A 13,451-nucleotide genomic window follows, 5' to 3' on the forward strand; every position below is an offset into this window, starting at 1 on the left:
AGCCACCGAAGCGGCAGTGCCGTGAGAAAGCCGTGTCGGGAGCTGCGGAGAAGTTTGTTTGTTTTTTCAGCTCCATCCCCCTCGGGCCCGGGCCCGGGCCCGTTCCGGGGCTGTTCCTCAGCTCCGGCTTCGCCCTCACGCAGCCCGGGGGATCCCTGAGAGCGCGGGGCGGGGCTGTGCCGTGTGCAGAGCCCGCCCCTGGCTGCGATTGGCCGGTTGTGCCGTCAGTCGCGGTTCTGGCGCGCTGATTGGTGGGAGGGGGCGGAGCAGGGCCCCGGCGCCGGCCTGAGGGCGGCCGTGGCTGCGCAGCGGCGCCATTGGCGGAGCGGGCCCGGGAGCGGCGGCGGAGCTCGGAGGCGGCCGGAGCGCAGGTGGGAGCCGCGCTGGGTTGTGCGGGGGCTCGGGGCTTGCTGCGGGTCTCGGGGGCGGCAGGGGGCTCAGGCGGGTTGGTTGTGCTGTGTCCGGCCCGTATTGCCCCTGGGCTGAGGGCGCTGCGGGAGCGGCTGCCCGCGGTCTCCTTCCCGCCGCTGCCTCGGCAGGAGCCGCTGCCGGAGCGGCGCTTGGCTCGGCCCGGTTCCTGTGGCTGGGACAGAGGGGGCTGCCCCGCCGCCGGGGCTGTGCGGGGAAATTCACGTCGGCGGAGGTTTCTGTGCCCGGAGGAGGCAGAGGAGTCCTGTAAAAGTGACTTTATTGCTGAGCAGAGGGAGAGGCCGTGGGGCATTTGCCGTGCGGTCTCTGCCATTGTTGGAGTTCGCAGCCTACTTTTTATTCTCATTTTCCCGGCCGCTTCTCCCTCTCCCTGTGCCCAGTGGCTGAGGTGCTTGGAAGGTTCAGACTTCCCGATCCGCCTGCTGCATGTCCTCGTTAATGTGCACCCCCACTTTTGTTTAACATCCGATATTCATGGGCTCTGTTAAGTCCTTGTTCTTCTCGAAGTTCAGGAATCTAGCGGGACTTTGAGCAGGTGTCCGTGTAAATTTGTAACATTTTCTGGAACTGATGGTTTCTCCCGTTACTTCCTTATCTACAAGTCCCTGGCCCTATCTCCAAACAGATTCACTCATTGACTCTGTTTTTTCTTCCTGGGTCCTCTTTGATTTTGGGATTATTCTCAGTGCCCTCATTCCCTGTCCTGCTGTAGCCGTTTCTGGATCAGGAGGCCTGGCTGCCACCTGCATCCCCTGGCTCACCTGCTGAATGAGCTGCACTCTCAAGGTGTGGAGCATGGTAAAAAGATGAGAGTTACTGTAGCACATGAGAGGAGAAACTGCGTTCGTTTAACCCATGGTCTGCCAGGGAGCCACAAAACTGTGTTCCATACCCATCCTTTCCATGTTTGGACTGGTACATGAGCTACTTTCTTGTTTCTTTTGTTATCTGTTTCCCCACTTTTCCTTTGTCATCTATTTGCCAACAGCAGTTTGAGTCATTTAATTTTCCAGAAACTCCACCTTTTTCTGCTAACAGATGATCTGATCCCATCCCCTGGTGAAATGTTGTGTTCCTCATTTCAGTGGATTGGTTAGCATATTGCCCGATGTGAAGAGAACACAAAACAACCGGAGTTGCTTTATGAGGTGCTTTATTAGGGCCCGGGAGCCTGAGGACTTTCGTCCAAAGTCAGAGCCCCATTTTGCCACAGAATCTGCAGGGTTTATATACTTTTCTTAACATGATTGCTTCATTTAATCTATATGCATCGCTAAGCATTTTTTAAAGGCATACAGAGATTTATTAGGTACATCATGACATTTGTTACTTAGCCAGAAGGTGCATTCCATAGATAAGGTTTGGTACATTCTCTAGATAATACATCCTCTCGATCTACCATGCACTAAAGGTCACTCAAAGTTTACCGGGCCTACTGCGGCCTTAGCATAACTACTGCTACTCATGCTAACTATTATATTGCTTCATTAATCTAGACATCTATCTATTAACTAGAATATGATTTTCAATAATTTTCGAACTTCTGCAACATAATGATGCCATTGAAATGAGAAATGGGTTCTGTGGCTCCTGATATGTATTGTTTAGGGTTCCCAGGGGCTGGTCCGTGTTGTTGTAGGATTTGTTCTGGTGGCTGTTGCTGTTTTCCCCATTTTTGGGCACTCCCTCAGGAGCCAGGACTGCATCAATTGACTGCTTTTCTGTAATTCAAACATCACATTCTTGGATTCCTAACTGATCTTCCTAAATAACCGAAAAACACAAAAGACCCCCACCAAATCCAAAAATAAACTGATCTAATACACCCTATATAACACAGACAATGACAGCAGGTGTTGCAGTGGGCAGAGGGATGATTCACCCCCAGCTTTTTTAAGTGTAGTTTTCAGAACATTCTGCTTTTGCTGTTTCCCTTTGCAGCTTCACCCGTTTCTGTTGCAGAGTCAGATCTCCTCACCACGGGCTCTGTCTTGAGCTGTGCAAATTCCATCTGTGCAAGCAGGCAGAGCTTGGGGTGAGGGGCAGAGGGAATCAGCCCAATTCCTGCCCCAGGCAAGAGACCCAGGTGGGTTGTCCACACTTTGCCCTGCAGTGTTAATTTGCGTTTCTAAAGCCCCTCTCCAGGCTGCCTGGAATGAAGCTTCTCTTCCAGAGCAGCCATCCCACCACTCACAGGTGCCCCCGCCAGAATCTGCTTCTTTTTTTGTTTGCTTTTTTTTTTCTTTTGTTTGGTTTGGGTTTTGTTTTGTTTTTGGGACTGTTTATTTCTTTAAACAATATTTAAACAACCTATTAACTGTTTACGAATTAAATGGTCACTTTTAAAGCTCTTGTAGTTTTTCAGAATGCAGCCTAAAGGTGATCATCGAAAAACCCAGACCAAAACTTGATTCTCACACTTCTGTCCCAAACCTACCTGACAATATAAAGTGGGATTATTAGGAAAAATTATTCTCATGTTTTAATCTTGTCACTGAAACTGCAGGGAAAACAAAAACTCTCCAAGAATATCTTTAGTGTTAGAGAGTCGAGGCATTACTTGGTTCTGGCAAAGATATGTAACAGAAATAATTTCATCCACACATAGCCCGGGTGTGCAGAGAAAATCATTCCATGACATGTAAATTTTACTAGATTTTTCCTAAACTTTCTACAGCCTGAACCAATCTAAATCCACTGGTTTAATGTTCATTGCTTCCAAGTTGTGTGGTTTTTAGTATCTGGTTTCCTATTGGACCCGGATTTCTTCCCCTTGGATGTTAGTTAGGTGCACACTCCTGGATTTCCTTCTCAGCCTTTTCCAGACCAGGTGTCTCCAGCTCTGCCGGGGGCAGTGTCTGGAGTAGCTGTTGGTTGCTGTTTGCTGCTGGGCATTGATGTTTTGTTGCTGGTCCTTATCTCTGTGGTTATCTTTTTGGCTGTTCCCAGTCTGTTGAGATGTTAAACTCATCTCTGTTGAGTGGTGTAACATCCCTTAAAAAAAAACTTTAAAATTTCTTTCCCCAAGGCAATGGCAAACCTTTGAGTAGTGAAACCTTTCTGAGCAGGGAAATAAGTTTTAGAAGAAATAAACTTGGTATATTTTGCAACGATCCAGTCCCAGGCAGCCCAGTGTGTGAGTGTACCTGAGCCCCAGAGTGGAATTGTGCCCTTGTGTTCCCCAGCAGCTGTGGCGAGTGCAGGCCCAGAGAGCACTGAAGCTGCAGCAGTGCCAGCAAGGCTTGGCCCCAGTGGCTGGAGATGCCAGAGGAGGGTGGGCAGGCAGAGGATTTCAGCAGAGGATCTGTGGGCAGGCCCAGGGGCTGGGCCCGCTGTGGAGCCCTGGCTGCTGCTGCGTTGCCTTCAGGGCAGGCTCAGTGGGGCCTCCCATCCTCCTGCTGCAGGTGGGAAGTGCAAATCTCCGGGGCTTCAGGGAGGCTGAGGGGTCCCCCGTGTTCAGCTGTGCTGGTGGCTGTTTCTGGCCTCAGGGCCACTTGGCATGGGCCACGACACTTGGCCACCAGTGGTGCTGCTTTGCACTCCTTAGGCAGGAGCCGATGTCCTGGGTGGGTGTTGGGAACAGCAAAGTCCCAAGGCAGGGTCAGTGCCAGCCCAGCTTCCTGTGGGAGAGATTTCACAGGGACAGGATCCTGGCCACAGCCTGGGGCTGCCCACACTTCTGGGTTCACTTCAGCATAGGCCTTGCCAGACATCTGACACAGTGGTACAACAGAACTAACCTCTGTATCACCTTTTATAATATTAATTTGCATTCCCAATTTAGTGACTAAATCTCTTCCCAGTAAATCATAATCACAATTAGGAGCAAATAAAAATTAATGCATTTCAAACTCATCCCACACATCTGCCAATAGTGGTTCAATAAAACACTCCTCCTCGTTTTCCCCAATTCTCCCATTAATATTCAAAGACATTTTTTTGAATTTTCCCCCCCATAGGTCTAAGATTGAGAGTGGATTGAGAGGCCCCTGTGTCCATCAGGAAAGGCCACTTCTCAATGCAGACCCAACCTGAATGTTCTCAAGGGCTCCGGTGTGGTGGGTCCCTGGTGTGATGGGAGCTGTGACAGCCCTGCCAAGCCATGTCCATCAAGGGGTGGACTTGCTCGTCCTGAGGGTGCTGCTGTCTCTGCTTGCAGTGTCCTTGTGCCCTGCAGCTGGAGCCCTGATTCCTTGCCAGGGGCTGTTTGGGTGGGCTCTCCCCTGCCGAGGAGGGCAATGCCTCTGCCAGGTGCTTGTGGCCAAGCGTGTCCTCTGGGTGCTGGGGCCCCCTTGGGCCCTGGGATTGATCCCTCAAGAGCTGTAGGAACTCTGCCCTGGCCTTTGCCTTCAGCTTGGCCTTTTTCTGCTCCCTTCTTGCATTCCCCTGCTGTGCCTTTGTGCGCAAGTGCTGCAGGTCCTTCTTGTGCCCCTCCTGCAGCCCCCCTCAGTGCCTGTGGGTGCTCATCCTCTGACAGCTTCTGAGCTTTCTGCAAAATCATTTGTTTCTCCAGTGACCCCAACCAAATCCTTAAAAGATAATCTCAATCCTTACACATATAATCCATATTTCCCAGATGTTCCTTTGTCCTTCTCCCTGTGCTCAGGGTCCCCTCCCCAGCCCGTATCCCAGAGCCGGTCCCTGTCCTGCCGCAGTGTCCAAAGGTGCCCCCCCGGTGGGCAGGGCCGGCAGCTCCACGGGGCCGGGCAGGGGCCGGGGCGTCCCGCAGCCTCCTGGGCCGAGGGCCACTGCCGGCCCTGCCCGGGGCTGGTGGGGTCAGGCAGTGCCCGACGCTGAGCCCCGGCTGCCCCACAGCCCCGGCCCCGCAGCTCCCCACAGGCCCCCAGCCCGTGCTCCCGGTCCCGCCCCTCTGCGCCTGGTGCTGCCTCTGCCCACCACAGAGAAACCCCCTGAAATCCTGACCTCCTTGATTTCCTGTCTTGGAAACTGGGGATACAAATGACCTGGATCAGCTAAAAAGTTTTGAGGCTAAGACCCTGCTGAAAAACATCCCAGTCCTCAGTATTTTTCTCTTCCTCTGATTTTGCATCATCCTTTTCCTTCCCACAGAGATTCCTCCTGCTGGTTCTTGCCTTATCCATATTGCTGCACACTCCCCTTCACCCAATCCCTTCCCAGCACACCAACACCATCCATCCTCTGTTGTCCAAATCCCTTCTCCACTTCCCTTATTGCCCCCCTGGGTATCTATGTCCTTAATTACCTCTGGAGGAATGTGCAAACTGCCTCAACATTCTCCCAAGGGACCTTTCAGAGATATTTTGGGATCATCATCCCTTTGGCCAGGACCCCTTCCCAGCTTTCCCTTTTCTACCCTCCATGGGTGCCCTGCCATGTTCATTCCCCAAAGATCCCACTGCACTCACTGATGAGATTTCCAGAGCTCTCTCTCTCCTGACTCTTCAGAGCCCCCCTGATGTGTCACTCGTCTGTCTCCTGGTCACTCTCGGGTACCCAATCAATCCCCAGTGCCACCGCCACCCAAGGGAGCCGATCCCCCAAATTGGGTGAGGCACCTTCAGCTGCACTCACTGCCCACTGCCCCAGACGGTGGAAGGAATTCCGGATGAGCTCCAAGCTGTGTGGAAAAATTGACATCACCAGAGGTTTCTGTCCACAAAGCAGCCAGAGGAGTCCTGTAAAAGTAATTTCATTCCTAAAAAAAGGGAGATGCCATGAAACATTTTCCATGTGGTCTCTCCTATTGTTGAAGGACACAGCCTCCTTTTCATCCTAATTTTCCCAGCCACATCTCCCTCTCCCCATTGGGTGGAGTACTTGAGAGCTACAAACATCCCAATCCACCTACTGCATACCCCCTTGATAGGGTTCCCACTTTTGTATAGCAAACGATATTCATGGCTCATTGTTGTTCTTCTCGAAGTTCATGAATTTGGCATGACCTTGGCTCAGCAGCAGTCAGTGTCATCAGTTAATAACATTTTCTGAAACTGATGGCTTCTCCTGTTGCTTCCTTTTGTACCTGGCTCTATCTTTAATCAGATTCACAGCATCTGTTTGCAAAGACACTTTCCTCTTGTTCCTTTCATGGGGGTCCCTCGTTTGCGGGACATCCCCTCTGGAGCAGGGTGTCCCCCTTGCTGCAGCCCCAGCCCTCAGGCAGTGCTCACACAATCAGAGTGTGTGGCACTCATGACCCAGCAGTGCCCAGGCAGACCCGCAGCTCCCAGCGTTCCCCACCTGCAGCGTCATCGCCCCAGCGCCCCCCACGAGGGGAATTTGGGGAGGTGGGAGTGGGGCAGTGCCAAGGCCGGGCCCCCCCGCGCTGTCCTGGCGGGAGCGGCTGCAGTGGGGACCGAGTGCGGGCGGAATGTGCCGAGAGCCCAGCGCTGCCCCAGCCCGACCTGCCCCAGCTCCATCCCTGCCCCTGCGGTGGGATGCCGTGGGTTTGGGGGAAGAGGGAGCTGGCAGTGGGTGCTGGGCCTGGGGCAGGAGGAGAAAGGAAGGAGAAGCAGGGTTGAGGAACAAAATGGTCAAATGCTGCATGTGGGAGGAGAAGGTGGGATTGTGCTGGAGAAGGAGGAATAGCAGGAGGAAGAGGAGTGTGAGCAAGAGCAGAGACACAGGAGGAGGAGGAGCAGAAACAGGAGGTTTCACCCCTCCCTGTGTCTGCAACCTCCCTCCTGCCCCAGGCGTGTTTCTCCCCCCAACATGCAGCAGGTGACCAGGGAGGGGGATCCATGATTTTCACAGGGGTGAATCTTGATGTTTCTGAGCTTTTGTGGGTTAAATGTTGGTGCTTTGGTTTTTTGTTGGGGCTGAATCTTTATATTTTGGAAGGGGGTTTTGCTGAATCATGATGTTTGGAGAGTTTTTGATCTGTGTCTTTATGTTTGGAGAATTTTTGGACTCAATCTTAGTATTTTGGTGGTTCTTACAAACACAAGATTCTCAATGACTTCATGAGATAAAGGGGAGAAGGAGTCCAAGGCATTCTCATCTTGTTTTTTCCCCAAACCAGGATTTTTCATTCCTAGGGAATGTCTGGATGGAGGAGGAGGAAAAGCCCTGGAGATCTTGCACGAGGAGGGGCTGCAAACCCAGCCCAGGGAGCTGCGGGGAGGAAAGAGCCCCCCTGAGCCAGGAAGGTGTCTGGAGATCCAGCAGGAGCTCAGAGCTGGTGGAGAAGCCTCATGGCAGGGAGAAGCCGCAAAAGTGCTTGGAATGTGGGAAGGGTTTCAGCCGGAGCTTGCACCTGATCCAGCACCAGGTGATCCACACTGGGGAACGGCCCTATGAGTGTGAGGAGTGTGGGAAATGTTTCAGCTGGAGCTCCAGCCTGATCCAGCACCAGGTGATCCACTCTGGGGAATGACCCTTTAAATGTGGAGAGTGTGGGAAGAGTTTCAGCCAGAGCTCTGTCCTGATCCAACACCAGAGGATCCACACTGGGGAAAAGCCCTTTGAGTGTGGGGAATGTGGGAAGAGCTTCAGCCAGAGGGGCCACCTGATGCAGCACCAGGTAATCCACACCGGGGAGCAGCCCTACAAGTGTGGGGAATGTGGGATGGGCTTCAACCAGAAGGGGAGCCTGATGCAACACCAGAGAATCCATACTGGGGAAAAGCCCTATGAGTGTGGGGAATGTGGGAAGAGCTTTAGATACAACTCTGGCCTGAGGAAACATGAGAGGATCCACACTGGGGAAAAGCCCTACGAGTGTGGGCAATGTGGGATGAACTTCAGCATCAAGTGCCAGCTGACGGAGCACCAGAAGATCCACACTGGGGAAAAGCCCTACAAGTGTGGGGAATGTGGGAAGAGCTTCAGAGGAAGCTCAGCCCTGATTCGGCACCAGGTGATCCACACAGGGGAACGGCCCTACACCTGCTTGGAATGTGGGAAGAGCTACGGGTGGCACTCTGACCTGAGAAAACACCAGCGCACCCACACCGGGGAGAAGCCCTACGAGTGTCCTGAGTGTGGGAAGAGGTTTCCAAGGAGCTCCGATCTCTGCAAACACGAGCGGATTCACACAGAGGAGAGGCCCTTCCGCTGCTCCGACTGCGGGAAGGGCTTCAAGCTAAACTCCCAGCTCACCATGCACTGGCGCATCCACACCAGGGAGAGGCCCTACAAATGTCCTGAGTGTGGGATGAGATTCTCCTCAAGCTCAACCTTGACCCGACACCAACGGAGGCGCCACTAAGGGAAGCCCTGTGAGTGCCCCGAGTGCGGGAAGAGCTTCGTGCGCTGCTCCAGCTCCATCCCCCATGGGAGGATCCGCGTTGGATGATCCGCAGTGACCCCCGTTGGGCAGAGCCCTCGTGATCCGTGGTCCTGGTGATCCAAGTTGGAAGGCATCTGGCTGGGGCCTCCACATCTTCCTGGTTCCCTGAGGGCACCTAGATAAACCCAGTGGCAGGAACATCCATCAGGAGGCAGGCCAACAATGGGATTTCCTTGGGGAGAGCAGATTTGTCGACTTTCAACCCCATAAAATCTTTAGCATTCAATCCTATCTTCTGGTGACATCAAGGAGTACTGAATGGTGTTGGAGGTACATTCTGGGTTGACTATATGATGCTTGTATCCCCAATTGTCTTGTTGTTTTTATGCTGAATAATAAGTTTTGCACCTTTAAGACTTGTCCTGAGAGTGAAGGAGGAGAGAAGCAGTGCACAGTTTGTTTTCAGACACTGCACTCACTCCTCCACATTCCTGCTCCTGCAGTGTGTTGCCTGCAGATGGACAGACAGCAGGACAGAGCTCTCCTTTGCTTTTAGTTAGTTTTAGCTAGCTGAGGCAAAGAAGTTCCCTGGACTGTGGTTTTTTCCACTTTTCTTTGGACCTGTTTAAACCTGCTCTGGCCTGAACACCAGCAGAGCACCGGCAGCTCTCACCTGTGGCCCACCGGGCCGGGCCTGGGCTGCGGCATTTTAGCACCGGAGGGACTGATAAGAGACTGAGTGAGCTGAGCTACAGCCCATGGAGGGACTTTGTGAGTTTGTCTGTCTTTTAGAATGGCAAGAGGATTTATTGTTTAATATTGTTTAGGTTTTATTGTTTAATAAATAGTTTTCTCCACCTTTCTCCAAAGAGGTATTTTTTTTTCCTGAACCAGTTGTGGGAGTGCTCGATTGAATCTGCTTTCTAGAGGAACCCCTTCAGAAGTTCTCTCCCAAATTTGCTCTGAACCAGGACAAGGTCTTTTCCAACTTCAGGGATTCCACGACTTTGATTTCCTATTGCCAAGGGTGTCTTCTACAGCCAAATGGTGTAAAACTGGGGAAAAGACCAAGATTTTGGAGACAGTGGGATAGAAACTCCACCAAAAAACGTTCTTGCCTTCTACCCAAGCACATGGATCCTCAGCCAGCACGGACACGGAAATCCTTTTCTTTGGCCTTGATTTTGTTTTCATTTTCTCTTTATTGCTTTAAAATATTCAATATTGAGGTAAAAATAGACACTGAACTAAGACATAGGTGTGGTCATAGTAGGACACAGACATGGAGAGTGAAATGGGGACACATGGACATGAACGGGGATGGGGCCATTTGTGGGGACATGGGTGGACACGGGCATGGATGGAGATGTGGGGGACAATGACAGGGATGGAAACATGGTGGGGAGACAGCCGTGGGTGAGGACATGGTGGGACATGGGCAGTGACACGTGGGGACATGGCCATGGTCGGTGCCATGGGGGGAACTTTCAGGGGATGTGGGGGATGCTGGGTTTGAGGGAGTTGAGGGTTCCTGGGAGGCACTTGGGGCTTGCTGAGGCCTTTGGGGATCCCAGGCCGAGCGGCTCCGGCTGCGCTGGGAGACCCTGGGGGAGGTTCTGGGGCAGCTGCTCAAGGACCCCCTGACCTGGAGCCCCAGCCGGGCATTGGGCTCCTGGAAGGGGATGAACATCCTTGTCCCCAGGAGGGAAATCCCAGCACCCCCAGGGTGTCAGGGGCAGCTGAGGGGCCACAACAGGGAGGGGAAAGCCAGAGAGAGCTGTCACACTCCTAAGCTACACCCCAAAAGTCCCAAAACTCGGGGATTCTTCCCAGGAAAAAGCTGCCAGGAGCTGCCAGAATTGAGGGAAAGGGGGGATGTGACCCCCAGGCGGAGCAGGAGGGGCCTGGATCCCCCAAAACCGAGCACAGGGGTGTGGGGTGGGGCTGGAGGGACAATGTGGAAGGGGTGGAAGAGCAGAGGAAAAGAGGATTCAGAGCGGGAGAAGGGGATGGGACCCCCAAATTGAGTTGGGAGGGGTCTTTGGGTTGGAGGAATGATAAGTGAGGGGAGGGAAAGGTAGGGATGGAACAGAAAAAAGGTGGTTCCATGGGGATCCTTTTGTGTCCCCATCACTTGATCCCTGGAGTGATTCCCTGGGGCTCTGGGGGGGAATGGATCTGCACTGGGTGGGTCCTCAAGCCCCCTGCCCATCCCTGGGGGGCTCATGGGGGGTTCCCTCCACCCAGAAGTTGATCGTGCTGTGACTGTGGGGGAGAGGTGGGTGGGACAAGGGGGTCTGGGGTAGGCAGGGAGGAGGAGCAGGAGGAGGAGGAGCAGGAGGAGGGAGAGAGGAGGATTTGGAAAAGGAGGAACAGGAGGAGGAAGAGGAAGAGCTGCAGCAGAACCACAGGGTTTTCCCGCCCACTCGCTGAGTCTGCAGCTCTCCTGGCCCTGGCAGCCTCGACCCCCCCCAGATCTCACAGGTGAGTGGGGAGGGGGAGCTTGCCCCAAATCCATCGGGGAATCTCTGGGAGGGTTTGTTTGCAGGAGAGGGGATGTTTGGATCTTGCAGGGCCCCAGGGGTGAGAACAGATGCCCCTTTGGAGAATTGTGGAGGGTTCCTGTGGCAGTCTCTGTACTGGCTGGGGAGGTGGTACCAGTTGGGGGTGGACATTGGCATCAGAATGGGGAGAGCAGCAAGAGCCAATCCCGGAGCTGGGGGATCCCAGCAGCCTGGAGGAGTGGGGGAGGCTGGAGATGAGCAGGGTCTGGGCCTGCCCAGCGGTGGACAGGGCGGTTACTTCTGGAGCTGGACTTGGGCAGTGGGACCAAGGGTCTCAGCTGTTGTTTTTCCCCCAAGCCAGGATTTGTCAATCCCAAACTTTGTCTGGATGGAGGTGGAGGAGGCTGCAAGGAAAAGGAAGAATGGTGTGGGACACTGAGGCAGCTGAGGAGGAAGTCACTGCCCCTTTCCCCCTCTCCTCTGCTCCACCTATCAGCCCAGCATTTCCTGTGCCTGCAGGCCAAGGCCATCCTGCCAGGGATGAATTGGTGGGATCTCCTTCCCCTTCCCTGTGGCACAATGGTAAGTCCCATCCTGTCCTTGTCCACCCTCCTTCCTCTTCTCATTCTGTCCTTCTTCCTTCCTCACTCCTTCTCTCCTTTTCTTTCCTTAGCCCAGGCACTGAGCTGCAGACGGAGACCAGGGAGAGCAAATCCCTGCTGCAGAACCTCATGGAAGAGGCTGTTTGGAGCAGCTCCATGGCACAGGAATCCAGTGGGGAGGAAAAGCCCTGGAGATCCCACACAAGGAGGGGCTGCAGATCCCCTGGAGATGTAAATAGGAAAGATGCCCCCTATGCCAGGAAGGCAGCTGGAGATCCATTTGGAACTCAGAGGTGGTGGAGAGGACTCATGGCAGGCAGAAGCCCCACAAGTGCTTGGGATGTGGGAAGGGCTTCAGCCAGAGCTCTGGAGCTCACACCTGGTCCAGGTGATCCCCACAGGGAACTGGCCCTACAAGTGTGGGGAGTGTGGGAAGGGCTTTGGGTGGAGCTCCAACCTCATCAGTCACCGCAAGATCCACACCAGGAGAGACCCTGTGAGTGTCCCGAGTGTAGGAAGTGGTTTCTGAGCAGCTCCAATCTCATCATAATGAATCAAGGGATCAGCTGGAAATGTATTTACAATAATTGAAAACTGTGGATGAGTTGAGGGGCTAGCTGGGAATATAATTGAGATAGTAGAAGATTACATATTTTAGTTAAGATTTAAAATTAGTTAAGAAGCTAAGTTAACTAGCAAAAATCACATACCTTAGTGAAAGAGTAACAAATATATTAGAAAGTAAAGCCAGGAGTGACAGAGATAGATGTAGCAATTGTGAAGGAGCAGAGACCATAGAAATACCTTGCCTTAAGAATAATCAAACAGTTTTATAATCACAGTCTAAAGAAGAATAATCACAGTCCAAACAGAGAGGCTTGGACTGTGACCAGCAGATCACAAAGTCCTGCAAACTGGCCATGGGTGAGGAGTTTACCATGAGGAAGACAGCTTTCTTCCTCCCATATGCCCACTCCTTTATTTCAAAATCCCACTGACCCAATTAAGGGAGGGCAATTGCGCAGCCATATTAGGTATTCAGCTGATTATAACACAAAGTGGGCAGGTAATGATTCTGTATTCTGCCTCCTTAGAAACTGCCTGGATATGTAAAACCTTTTCTGTATAAACAGAGAGCAGGAGTCTGCCACTCCTTGCACATGCATTTGGAAATGATTCCTCATGTGTCCAGTGCTGAAATAAAACAGCCTTCTTTTGAACTTTAATTAGTTGCAGAGTTGTCTGTCCGTGCTTCAGTACATCAGCGGATTCACACAGAGGAGAGGCCCTTCCACTGCCCGGACTGTGGGAAGGGCTTCAAGCACAACTCCACCCTCGTCACCCACAGGCACATCCACACTGGGGAGAGGCCCAGTGAGTGTCCTGTGTGTGGGAAGAGATTCTCCAGAAGCTCTCACTTGAGCCAACACAAATGGAGGCACCATTTAGGGGAGCCCTGCGAGTGCCCCCCAGCCCGGTGTCACCCCCTTTTCTCTGCCCACAGAGCTCCTGAGCCGGTGGCGGCCGCAGCCCCTGCCCGTGGCCTTGCACCTGGCCGGGACCTCCCGTGTTTGGGCAGGGAGGGTGGGGCCAGGTGGGGAACACTGGGTGCTGTGGGTCTGCCCGGCAACTGGTGAGTCATCAGACCTGCTCTCTCTGATTGGCTGGCTCTTGTTCATTGCATGCTCTGATTGGCTGTGGAGA

At 53.1% G+C, this 13,451-nt stretch overlaps 1 long non-coding RNA gene and 1 pseudogene across 2 annotated transcripts; both read left to right on the forward strand.

The window, feature by feature from the left end:
- Positions 1 to 280: 280 nt before the first annotated feature.
- LOC132340535 (zinc finger protein 184-like) lies at positions 281 to 9,504 on the forward strand (annotated as a pseudogene).
- Positions 9,505 to 10,971: 1,467 nt separating this feature from the next.
- On the forward strand, positions 10,972 to 12,973 carry LOC132340635 (uncharacterized). 2 transcript variants are annotated; one of them, XR_009489952.1, is made up of 3 exons: positions 10,972 to 11,125; positions 11,503 to 11,727; positions 11,819 to 12,973. It is a non-coding gene; the product is annotated as an uncharacterized LOC132340635 (long non-coding RNA). The 2 variants fall into 2 exon arrangements; XR_009489953.1 differs by having other exon boundaries at positions 10,987 to 11,125; positions 11,507 to 11,727.
- Positions 12,974 to 13,451: the final 478 nt, after the last annotated feature.

Source organism: Haemorhous mexicanus, chromosome 32 (assembly GCF_027477595.1).
Source record: "Haemorhous mexicanus isolate bHaeMex1 chromosome 32, bHaeMex1.pri, whole genome shotgun sequence".
NCBI classification, from domain to species: Eukaryota; Metazoa; Chordata; class Aves; order Passeriformes; family Fringillidae; genus Haemorhous; species Haemorhous mexicanus.